The following is a 12903-nucleotide window of genomic DNA, read 5'->3' on the forward strand; positions in this document are numbered from 1 at the left end:
ATGTTTACCTGGCTTTGGTATTAGAGTGATGCTAGCTTTATAGAAGGAATTTGGAAGCTCTCCCTCCATTTCTATTTTTTTGAATAAATTGAGTAGTATTGGATGTAGATCTTCTTTAAATGTCTGCTCATGTGAAAAATTCACTTTTGTATCTTACAATCAATTATCATCCTTGCATTTTCCATCAATATAAAAGATCCATCAATGAAGATGTCTTCGCAGGGATTCTCCTACCTGTCCTGGTCATTCGCCAGCACCCTCCATCATGGACAGTGAAATAATAGGCATGTACAGATAAGCACTCCTCCCTCACTCATCTACCAAAGCCTATTAAAGCTTCTTTGGCAGAGAGATGCTGTCTGCTGGCAAGCTGTGAATGGAGAAGAGTGGTTCTGAAACATTAGTGTTTATCAGAATCACCTGGAAGGCTTGTTAAAGCAGCATTCTGGGTTCTGCTCATAGAATTTCTGATTCAGTAGGTTCTCCTTAGAGTCCTGTGTTTCCAGCCCTAACAAATTCCCAGGTGATATGGAATCCACTGATCCTTTGACTGCACTTTGAGATTTAATTGAGAAGAGGATATCACAACAAGGTTACAAAAAATGAAAATCAAGCAAGGAAAAAAAAAGAGAGAGAAAGAAGTGCAGATAAGAGCATTAGAAATTGGAAATCTAAAATGGAATGGTGGCTCACACTTGTAATCCCAGCACTTCAGAGCCTGAAATGCGAGGAGTGCTAGACTACATAATGAGTTCAAGGCCTGACCAGGACACAAAAGCCTGTATCCAAAAGGAAAAAGAAAAAGAATGAGAGAGAGAGAGAGAGAGAGAGAGAGAGAGAGAGAGAGAGGATATATTGTATAGAAATTAAGTATCAAAATATTGTGGCTCAGGAGGTATGCCCTCCATTAAGTCTGAGGTGATCATGCGCTAATAGGCCTCTTCTAGATTCTAGAAAAGTTCTCCGTGAAATAGAGACTGTGGGCAGCAGGTACAAGGTTGCAGATCAGCAGTGCCTCACAGTGACAGGTTTGAGGCACCAGGAAGGCAAAGCCTGTCCACTGATCTGTGGTGTGGTTATCAGTACTAGATCTAGAAAGCACTTAGACTTCCTTTTTGAGCTATACCCTACCTTTATCTCCCACCTGCAGCTCTTAGTAATCCTTGAGAGGACAGACGTAGATTAAGCAAAGAAATTCTCAATAAAAAAGATAATATGTCTGTTCTCTGGCAAGTGGGGCCAGAAGAGTATCAATATTAAATACATTTTGTGGTATGATATAAAATGTCTTTTTAATCATTTTAGGATATAGTTCATTATATTTAACTATATCATCATCATCATCTAACTTTAGAACCTTTTCATCATCCCAATTAGAAGCTCCGTGCCAATTAAACAGCTTTGTATTTCTATTTCCCCTTCTCTTCAATCTCTTACTGTCTATTTTACTTCTGAATCAATGAAATTTCCCATTCTACTAGGTAAAATTTTAATGTAGGTGCAAATTGTTGTGGACATCTTCCCCACTGCCTTTTCAGAGCCTATAGAATCCTTAATTTATGCATTGGCTCTCTAAAGTCTGCTTTGACCACCCCTACCATGTTCCAAACACTTCTGATCCTATGATGTCTATGTGTTAGAAAAAAGGAAATATGCTTGGACTAAATACATGTAGGCATGTAGCTAGCTGGACTTTGTTAAAAGTTTGCTGTGTGGTAGTTGCTGTTCTAAGAGCATTCCCTCTATCTTTCCCTGCATCGCTCCATGCTCAGTTGCACCACTAGAGACACTGTTATCAGTATCTCTATTCTGACAAAGGAACTGAATCTCACAGGAAAGGCCTTTTTCTAGGGTAATACAACTAGATGATGAAGTCAGGAGCCTGTTACCAAAAGCAGTTATCCTAATCACAGACGGTGCTTATTAATGAAAGACTTGGTAATTAGTAGAATGTAAAGCTTTGTGCCTAATGGAATATTTTCAGATATTTTTGAACTAAGATGATTCCTGGTGGGAAGCCAAGACTCCTCAGTGAGGCCTAGGGCTGTGTTGTACTGTTCCAAGTCCCCCAGTTCTCTCCTTAACTCATTCCAAAAATTGGTCTTGATCCCAGCTCTTTAAGCAACTTGACTCCTTCTGAGAGCCTTCCTGGGACATGCCTGGGGCTCTTCCTGCCTGTCCTGGGGGACAGGACCTCCTTCTGCCTGGACCTCCACTTCTTTGGGTGGGCCCGAAAGAGCTGCCAAACTCATCTTAAGTCTTAACTTGGAGATAGCCACCTCTGATTTCCACGTTATCCTTAGCCAACCTCATATTAGCCAAGATGTGTCTCTTGGGAGTTGAGCCAATGACAACATAACTGACTTCTCCACCCAAGTGCTCAGTCCTCTTAGTCTCTTATATGCAGTGGTCATCTTCTCACAGCTCAAAAACAGGAAACAAAAACCAGAAGAAACATTGATCAAAGCTATCATATTAACCAAAAAAATAAAATAAGTGACTTTAAACAACAACAAAACTTTTGACAATTTGTGAGCCTACATTCCTTTTGGAACAGCACAGGGAATACATAGTAAGTAAATAAGCATACTTTGGTGATACTCTGGAAAAACTCATTGTATTTTATTTAGCATTCAGGAAGTAGATTACCAACAACAGGCACACAATTTCAAATGTACTTTCTCCATCCTTGAATTTATTGCCTTTTAAATTGCCTTGGAATTTTGCCACACACTGTTTCTCTATAAGAAACGATCCAGATACTGGCTTTTGCAAATAAATCTAAGCTTTCTTCTACCCATAATTCCCCAGTGAAACAAATCTTATAAGTTCTTTGTCTTTTTTAATTTTGACAATTTCGTACATAGGTATAATGTGTTTTAATCAAGTTTGCATCATTCCTTCCTCTCCTATTCCTTTCCTGTCGGCTTCTACCACTTCTTCCTCCCAAGATTTTAAAAAAATGTTATTTTTATTTTATGTGTACGAGTGTATTGCTTGCATGTGTTTAAGTGCACCTGAGTTGTGCAATGCCTGTGGAGATTAGAAGAAGGCATTGGATCCCCTGGAACTGGGTCTTCTGCAAGAGCAGCTAGTGCTCTTAACTGCTGAGCCATCTCTCCAGCCACACTCCCAAGAATTTTTAAAGGTTATTTTCAACCATAAATTTCAAGGCATAGACAGGATAGAGGATAATGACTGCTGATGTCTTCACTATGAAGCTTCTTTACATTCTGGATACTTTATAAGAAAAAAACATACATTTAAAGTGAAGATATCAATAGTTAAATACTCAGCCTCCAAAATAGGACAGTCTGGAGCTCCAACTTTGGCATGGCCATTGACTAATCACTAAAATATATGCAATGGTAGTAATATTCCTTAGGCTAGTGTTTGGAGGATTGAATGCACTATATATTGGCTCCTTGTCTGGTACATAGACTGACTAATAAAGTTGGTTGGAAACTTTATCTGTTTCTATGCTCAGTTCTGAAGTCAGAGTAAAGGACTAGTTTCATGTTTAGGGTATGTTTTGGAGGTAGGTAAATGAAAGAAAAGAAGTTTGCCAATTAAGGACACAGGGCATGTTGCTAATCAAAACATTAATGGATTCCCCTGTAAAGGAAGCACTCACTTGAAAAAGTATTCATATTTTAGACAGATGAACCTCTCTTAAGTCTACCCACCATGTCCTGGAAAGGTGTCATGTGGAAATTCTTATAACATATGATTTCCGTATTACCCTTAGCCCTGAACTGGGGTACTACATCCCTGAAAATTCCCACGTCGGGGTAACAGTGATGGCCTCTTTTGGTATGCCCCTCCCTAGATGACAAGTCTCCAAGACCAAGAAGAACCTGGGATGTCTCTCCCCCATCTCCCAGTAATAAGATGCTGGGATTTTCTGTCCTTTGCAGTATGTTCCTGTACCATATTTTGTGATCTAATATCCAGAAAATCCTGTACATGGAGGTCCCCAGGTCAGTCAGTTTGCTTCCTTCTGAGGTATTTTCTCTCAAAGTCTGGTGCACTTTGCACCAGACTTGCATTCCTCCATCCCACAGTGCAGCATTTGAGGTTAGGCAGGTGGATGGAAAGCAAGCCTAGGGACTGTGATGAGCACCCTCCTATAAGATGAGTCATAGAAAGTGAGAGCCTAGGCAGCAGGGAAGCCACATTCAACTGGCCCAGCCCTATCACACAAGCACTTGGTTGACAATTTTCAACCCAACTTGTCAACTGTTTAAGAAACATTGCAAAGTAGAAAAATAGAGCACATAACACCTTATTCACCAGATAAATAACTTCAAAATGTTAATTCTGTCATATTTAGAGGAAATTTGTTCCTGCTTTGAGCCCCGCAAGCACTAGAGTTGGAATGGATGAGTTGATTGCTTCTTGAAATATGAATGGTATGACAGGAAAAGAAAAATTCAAAGTGAGAAGCCAATTTCTCCCAATAGCATCCAGCCCTTGAATTTTAATACTAAAATGTAATCATGGGCACCAATGGCCTTGAAATAGCTATGAGTCCTTGGGTGAAGCTATTTTCCAAGAGTCCACTACAGACAGAAATATTTTCACTGACATATAACTATAAGAGTCAAAATCCCATGACCTCTCCTTCCGTGGCTGCCGCCTTCTTACTTCTCTTTCCCTGCAAACCTTCTAGTTCAAAATACAAGCCCTTTGGGAGATGCGTCATTTCATTTGAGGAGAAATTTTGAATTATAAATAGCCCCAAAGGATCAGTTGATCACTGATGAGATGCAGGGTCAGTTTTCACAGCTCTCTGGTCCCATCCATTCACAGCCCTGTTTAACAACCTCTCGTTTAATCTGTGTTGACTCCATTGGAATGAAAAATGTCATGGCAAATGGTGAAATATTTTTTCAGAGGTCAACAGTGGTAGCATTTTAAGTATATACATCTTGTCATTTCTTTCTTGAATGGTGTGCTTTATGAATTCCTAATTCCTAATTAATGATAATTATATTTTCACATGGAAAATTTTTTAAGCAGTAAGTCTTCATTTATTGAGAACTACTATCAGTAAGAACTACTATCAGTAAGATAACTGGCAATCAAGCTATTGATGTTTGAAACAAAATAATTATACAAATTGACAATCTTATTTTACTAATGTAAAATTTATTCCACATCTAAAATAAATACATAGGAAAAGTGTTTGTGATTATTCCCTGTCTATAAAAGTCCAGGAATACAATTCCATTTTGCATTGTGGTTTTGGTTCCTTCCCTGTTCAGCTTAAGCCAATAAAGTTTGAAGAGCCCTTAGTATTGCTATGAGGGAGGAGAATGCAACAGGTGTGGGAGGAGAAGGCGAATACAAAAGTTGAAGAGAGCTGGGAGAATGGGGGAACAGAGACATGATGTCATCGGTTGGGTTAGTGATAGAAGACCCCCACTCCCACCTCAGCAAGCACCTTCTGTCTTTTTACCCAGCTTACCCAGCTATGGTCTTCATTTTAGTGTTTCCCACTACTTGATGATTCTTGAATGCTTACTGATTTGTTTATTCACTTAATGCCTATTGTCCACTTTAATGATGATAAAAAAAACATGAATCACTTTCTTTTTATGCACTGCTGCACCACCCACATCTATGCTTGTGCAAAGTCACAGCCTAGGCACAAACACATGCCCAACAAATGGCTAGAACATATTTAGAAAGATATACACTAAACTAAGTGATTACTTTTGGGGAAATAGGATGCTGATGGAAATGGTAAGAGTCGTGTGGCAGGGAGAACAGAGTAGAGAGTTCTCTGGAGTATGGCACTGTTCTAATAGAAAAAAAAAGAAACTATTTGCACATAATAAAAAGGTTTAAGCACATTGATCAGCTATGGAGACCTCCCTCATTTCGAAGGTTGGTGCAACAGAGAAGTGTGTTGGATGAAGATACTCAGGTCATTTGCAACTGAAGTTGCAGATGAGAAATTTCTAAGAAGCAGACCTACAACTGCTTATTTTTTTTCAACTGAAAAGAAAAGCAATTGAAACCAGATTTTACTCCTGCTGGCCCACATCCCACCGGCCCACATCCCATTATGTCAATGTTTCTTGTCTGCTACATTCATTCACCTCTGACTTTCTGATTCCATAGGACATTTACCCTAGTTTGAAGATAAGCAATTATATATTTAAAACTACAATAAGAAAAACAGAGAACAACACAGAATATATACAAAATACATACAAAACTACTGCAAGGTTAAAGGCAAAAAGGGGTAGGGAAAATGTAACAAGCCATGCAAGAGACATGAAGATATCTGTGAACATTTCTTATAAACTCAGGAAGGTAATGAAAATTACTTCTGTAGGAAAAGTTAGCAAAGTTAGTAATAAAATATAGGAACTCAATAAATAAATAAATAACAAAATGCAAAGACGTGAAAAATGGGCATATGTAAATCAGTAAGCAAATAGAGATGGAAATCAGGACCATCCAGGGGAGAGTGTCGCTCTGAAAGCCACACAATTAAAAAAAAAACATGTAGGTAAAGGAAAAGAAAGAACCCAGAAAAGGGGGATAGTAGGGAGCAGATGCTACCAGTGGGGAGGTGGGGAAAGTGGGAGTTTGTGGCTGGGAGGGTAGGAGGGAGGTACATGCAGGGGCCCATGGTGGGGGAAGAGGGAACACAGGCGGGGGTATGGTAGGTGTTATTAAGTGGAGGGAGGTGATAATGGGGATGCTTGGACTGGGGAGGAATTGTAGAGGGTGGATGGGGGAGAGAGGAAGGAGAGAGAGAGAGAGAGAGAGAGAGAGAGAGAGAGAGAGAGAGAGAGAGGAGATGAATGAATCTTGGTGGACTAGGGAAGCCAGAGGGAAATATGTTGCCTCTGAAACCCCCTGAGAAATGCATATAAGGTGCCTGAACATTAGTGCATATGTATACTTGGGGGCTATATGGCATGGAACACAGTGCCAGACAGGAGAGACCTCTCTTCCAATGGTTGGTCAGAGTGGTCCAAGAGACTTTCAAATTAACACAGGCTATTGCCAGATCTCTTGATTTTCTCCCAGAACTGGAAGATAAGACCATACTGCTGAAAATAGAACATATTTTGGACACAGGACTTGGACCAATGGAGCAAGAACTAACCTGGAAGTCTTCTACCTGAAGTTTAACTCCCATAGTTATGGAGGATACTATGCAAGCTGCTAAAGGAGAAAATCAATCAATCAATCCAACCCAGCCCTAAAGCCTAATAACCATGACAACCAGCAGAGCAAACTACCTCTACCACTGCAGTAGCTGCACTGTTAAAACCTTCTCAATGGGAGTGAACTCAGGGGTGGCACTGTAAACACAGCCAAATACACATGGCTTGAGAGGTCATAGATCTTAGCGAAAACCCTATCTCTGTCATATCTCTAAGCAAATGAAATTTCTTGCCATATGCTAAGTATGGAACCTTATATTTCTAGACAAGTATACCATACACCACTCATCAAAGAAGCTCCCTTTTGCAAAAGGATGTAGGCTACTGCAGAACCCTACAACTGGTTAGACACAGAGAATATACATCTGAAAGATACCCAGTCCCAGGTGATGTATCTACAGTGGAACCTGTACACCCAAGACATGGAACATAGCAAACCAGGGACAGGAGGGTTGAGAGAAAACTGCACCATCAACTCTTTCCAATGAAGCCTCCTTATACAACAGAGTGTGATGCACACAAAAGACCACAACTGGCCAACTTTTAAAGAATAAGAGACTGCAGAGTGTATGTCCTGGGATAGGACTCCTATATCAAACCTCTCTCACCCACAGCTCAGGGATCATTGTAGAACAGGGAGTGGAAAGACTGTAACAGCCAGGGTTGGTCCATGAACATAGGGAAGCAGAGGCTTTCAGGCCACTGGAAGCTTGCACATATGAACTTATGGCAATGGTGGCATCGAGCACAAGACTCATGTTAACTCAATCAAATAAGGGCCCAGAGTGGAGTGAGGGAAATGGCCGGCAGTTCAGCCCTAGTCTCAGAACTACTGGAGACTGAACCCTTCTGGGTGAGGGAGAGTAGGCCATACCAATGATCTCTACATAGGCAGACCAGACTCCAGTGGATGAATTTGCACCAAAGCACATCTGGGCACAAATGTTTGGTGATACAATGAGATTTACCATGAAAGAAAACACCATGCTAGGTAAGATTGTTAGGGATGGTGTCATTTGATACCCAAGGAAGGAGAAGGGAATAAATATTGGATAAGACTTAACACGTATAGGGGAATATATGAGGTCTGGTGGGGGGTGGGGGAAGGGGGTCTAAATTTGATTAAGAACTGTTGTATGAAATGTACAAAAGCTCAATCAATTTTTTAAGGCATTATTAAAAAACACAACGAAGTGGGGCTAGACAGATGGCTCAGTGGTTAAGAACACTGGTTGTTCTTGCAGAAGACCAGAGTTCGAATCCCAGCACCCACATGGCAGCTAAAAGCTATCTGTAACTCCAGTTCCAGGGGATCTGACAGCCTCTTCTGTCCTCCATGGGCATTGCACTGTACAGGTGCACTTTCTTACATGCAGGCAATACACATAAAATAAAAATAATTGAAATATTTTTTTTAAAAACCACAACAAAGTGTTTCATGAGTGAGTTTCTCAGCTAATATTTTGGAAAGATATTTCACATCTAAAATTAAAAGTTTCTTTTGGTGAGTGTTTCACAGTCCACCTGTCTCCCAGTACCCTGCAGACACCTTTGATCTCCTTCCTGCTTCTCAAACATCTCACTCACTACCTTCCTATGGCATTTACACTTGCTCTTCCCTCTGTCTAGATTGTCCTTCTAGATTTTCCAATATTAAGTCCCTTCTGCTTCCCTGGGTATCAAATGACACCATCCCTGACAATCTTACCTAGTGTGATGTTTCCTTTCACGGTAAATCTCATTTTGTCACTCTCTTTTCTATTTAGTCAGCTTTCCTTTAAAATATAAATCCATACAAAGGGTTATCATTCTAAGTTTCCAATTTTAAATCATTTCTATAAAATAATAGTGCTTTTTAAATATCTAAAGAATATGGTGTTCAAATCCATTATGCCTACAAAGGAATTGTAGTCTACAATACCTTTGTGTATTTCTAGTTTCTTTATGTATTAAGACTAGAGAGAGTATCAATATGCTCTCAGAAATCAGTATTGATAAAGCTTTTATCTTCTGACTTAAAAATCAACACTAGTAGTTACACTGGAGTGTTCATAAAGGAGATAGGGAGAAAGGGAGAGGAAGAAGAAGGGATATTTGAGAGTTTTTGAGGCTTGGAATCTAAAAGGTTGGCTGGTAAGCTGGAAATCCTAGTGAGTTAATGTTATAGCCTCAAATCTGGAAGGCAAACGAAGTCAGAATTCTCTTTGAGGGATCACCACCTTTTTCTTAAGGTCTTCAACTTATTGGATGTGGCCTATATACATTTTGAAGGATACTTTATGTCTTCTGATTTAAACGTGAATCACATCTAAAAAAATATCTTTGTAGAAACATCTAGATCAGTATTATACCAAACAACAGGACTTCAATTTAACCATTATAGAAGTATCTGTTGCTAGTCTAATATTTTTTTTTAGTTATACAATGCTTTTCCCTTAAGACACTCCTTTAATTCCAGTGTTCATTAATCTAGGTCCTTCTTTGCCCCTGAAATAACACAATATCTCTTTCTCAATAAAGAACCTTATGCACCAGAACTAAGAACTGCTGGATTTCTGAGTAGCATACTCCTGGGATGACTACTATGTCCTTACACTGAGTTTGTCCTGTCTGTCAATCCATCTTGGATATTTCTTGACTTCAGGACATACAGCCTTAAAGTCCTCAGCACAAGTTTTCTGTTGAAGAATGGGTAGGCATTGCCCTCCATCTGCCAGTCTGCTTCCATCAGCTAAGACCAGACGGGAGGGAATGCTTGGAACGTGGTGAAATCACCAGATTACACCACGATGACACCTGTTCCACTTCCCTCTGCTCTGAAGTTTTAGCTGATCTCTGCATGAAATAATAGAAATGGCATAATCTTTAAGTAATGAAAATTTCAACTATTGTAGTATAGTATCTTACTAAAATGGGCTAAGGAATCAAATTTGAAATGGGCAAATGGGCCCCCCCCAAATTTACCTTTGAATTACAGTGTTGCTGTTTTAGTGGTACATCAAAATCATTCAAACACAAGCAGCTACAGAAACTTAAAAATTTTATAAAGTATTAATATTCAACTATGTCTTTTTTATCTCATATGTACATGTAGTTTTGTAAATCCAGCACTTAAGTAGTGTTTATTTTTACTAAGCTATATCATAAATGCATTTGTGCTTATTTAATAGCATGAAAAATAAGTATTGTGAATGTGAATAGAAGGAACTAGCACAAATAGGGGCATTTAAAAGAACATGAAGGTTTGCATCTCTGCAAATAGTTCTTTGAGCCCTTTTGGATGAGGGGGCTTCACCCTTTTTGCCCCATCTTTTTGTCACTGCCTTCTTGAGATGGTGTGCTTGTTCCTGAGGATTTATTGAGTGCACAGTGCCATGTCTAGCTTCCTTCCTTCTGTTAGCTCATAAATTTTAGATCTACCTCATTCTGTGCAGTTACCAAAGTCAATGAAATACAAAGGCCAAAGCTGGCATGTGCCAAAGAACGATGGGTCACTAAACTGATGAAAATGGTACTGTCAAGGAGCTAGCCAACTCAAACAGCAGGAGGTCCTGGTTCCCATTCTTCCTGTAGGCAAAGCTAGGCTGATCTGTGGATCTGAGTTTGTATTTACTGGGGGGGGGGGGCAATTTCCCTGCCTTTTCAAACCTTCAGGAAGTTCTCAAGAAGAGAAGCTACCATCCTTAAATCAAGATTTTTCTTCAGCTCCCTCCTCCATGGCAGTAATTGCACCTGTCAGCCAGTCCACCGAACACTACCACCCCTATCACCCATGAGTTAATATGCACTGTCTTATGAACTTTGTGGATGTCCTTGGGTAGCAATTCTGTGCTGATTTTGGTGTTGTTGAGATAAGATCTTATTGGAAGCCCAGGCTGGTCTTGAATTTGCAATTCTGCCTTAGTCTTCAGCGTGCTGGGACAATGCCATCTCCAAGAGCAGGAGTGCCTTTTTTCCCTTTTTCCTGTAGTCAAAGCTAGGCTGGTTTGTGGATTGTGGGTTTTTTTTTCTGGGGGGGGGGGGCAATTTCCCTGCCTTTTCAAACCTTCAGGAAGTTCTCAAGAAGAGAAGCTACCATCCTTAAATCAAGATTTTTCTTCAGCTCCCTCCTCCATGGCAGTAATTGCACCTGTCAGCCAGTCCACCGAACACTACCACCCCTATCACCCATGAGTTAATATGCACTGTCTTATGAACTTTGTGGATGTCCTTGGGTAGCAATTCTGTGCTGATTTTGGTGTTGTTGAGATAAGATCTTATTGGAAGCCCAGGCTGGTCTTGAATTTGCAATTCTGCCTTAGTCTTCAGCGTGCTGGGACACTTGGTCTTGGTCAGAAGTTTTAAACCAATTAAATCTCCACCCTTGGAGTTAGCATTAGCTCTTAACTGGAGGTATTTCTTCCTCTCAGACTGGCTCAGTCTCCAAAATGAACTTTCAAGATTCAGCCCTCTGCGTCTTTGAGTTACTAGTCTGTGGATTCGAGTAACTACATTTCAGAACTATTCAGGAAAAGAAATTGCATCTGTATTAAACGTAGTCTTTTTCTTGTCAGCATTCTCTAAATAACACAGTGTGACAACTAACTTCTGGGCATTTATATTTTATTAGCTTTCAGGAAATGGAGAAATGATTTAAGATATGTATGAGGAAGGTCATAGATCATTCACAAATATTCTGCCATAGTATATATGGGAATTGAGTGCATGTGGTGATTTAGGCATCTTAGAGGTGAGAGAGTGTCCTAGAACCAGTTTCCTATGGATACTAAGGGACAAGTCTAATCATATATTATTTAAAAATTTTAGTTTATTGTTATTTATGTGTGTATATGACATGCATGTGTATGAATGCAGACACACTTTAGGAGTGGGTGTTCTCCTTCTGCACGTATTCTGGGGATTGAACTCATCAGGCTTTCACAGCAAGAGCTTTGACCCACTGAGCCATTTGCTGCCCCTGGTGCTTTTGTTTTTGTGTTTAACCTTTTAAAGTTTGAAATGGTGTTGTAAGAAAGAATATTTTAGGGGCTGGAGAGATTGCTCAGTGGTTAAGAACACCGGCCGTTCTTGCAGAAGACCCAGGTTCGAATCCCAGCACCCACATGGCAGCTAACAACTGTCTGTAACTCCAGTTCCAGAGAATCCGACAGCCTCTTCTGTCCTCCATGGGCATTGCATGACACAGGTGCACTTAACTACATGCAGGCAATACACATTTACACATAAAATAAAAATAATAAAATATTAAAAAAAGAAAGAAAATATTTTAGAGTTCTTAAGTTATTTCATTATTTAGAGGAATTTATTCAATGAAATAGCATCTGTGAATGACTTTTGAGAACATCAAACAAAATTCATATAGCATATGCTATCTGCACCATGTAGAAAACTTAAATATGTGAAACTATTACAATTTCAACCTCTTTTTCTTTCTACCCTACTTGCTTCCTTCAGTAGCACATATCTGTTTATGAATTTTCTTCCCTTCTTTTCTTAGTTTTCAACTCTAATAGAGTGGCACAGTAGTGATATTGACAATCGATACCTTTCGACGGGTAGGACTGTACCTCAACCTCTGGGAAGCAACAGATGCTAAACTGTGTAATTTCAGGCCTCCAGAAAGTGATTGAGTTGAGGAATTGAGACCTTTCTAAATGTTAACTCAATTTTAAAAAATTGTTCAAGTTAAGGAATAATCAGAAAGTGATGAGGC

General features: G+C 39.7%; 1 protein-coding gene across 6 annotated transcripts in view; it reads left to right on the forward strand.

The window, feature by feature from the left end:
• Positions 1-12903, forward strand: part of Pde1a (phosphodiesterase 1A) — a 405541-nt gene that overhangs the window by 316726 nt on the left and 75912 nt on the right. The gene's annotated exons all lie outside the window — the stretch shown is intronic.

This window comes from Nannospalax galili, unplaced genomic scaffold (assembly GCF_000622305.1).
Source record: "Nannospalax galili isolate Female #2095 unplaced genomic scaffold, S.galili_v1.0 scaffold892, whole genome shotgun sequence".
NCBI classification, from domain to species: Eukaryota; Metazoa; Chordata; class Mammalia; order Rodentia; family Spalacidae; genus Nannospalax; species Nannospalax galili.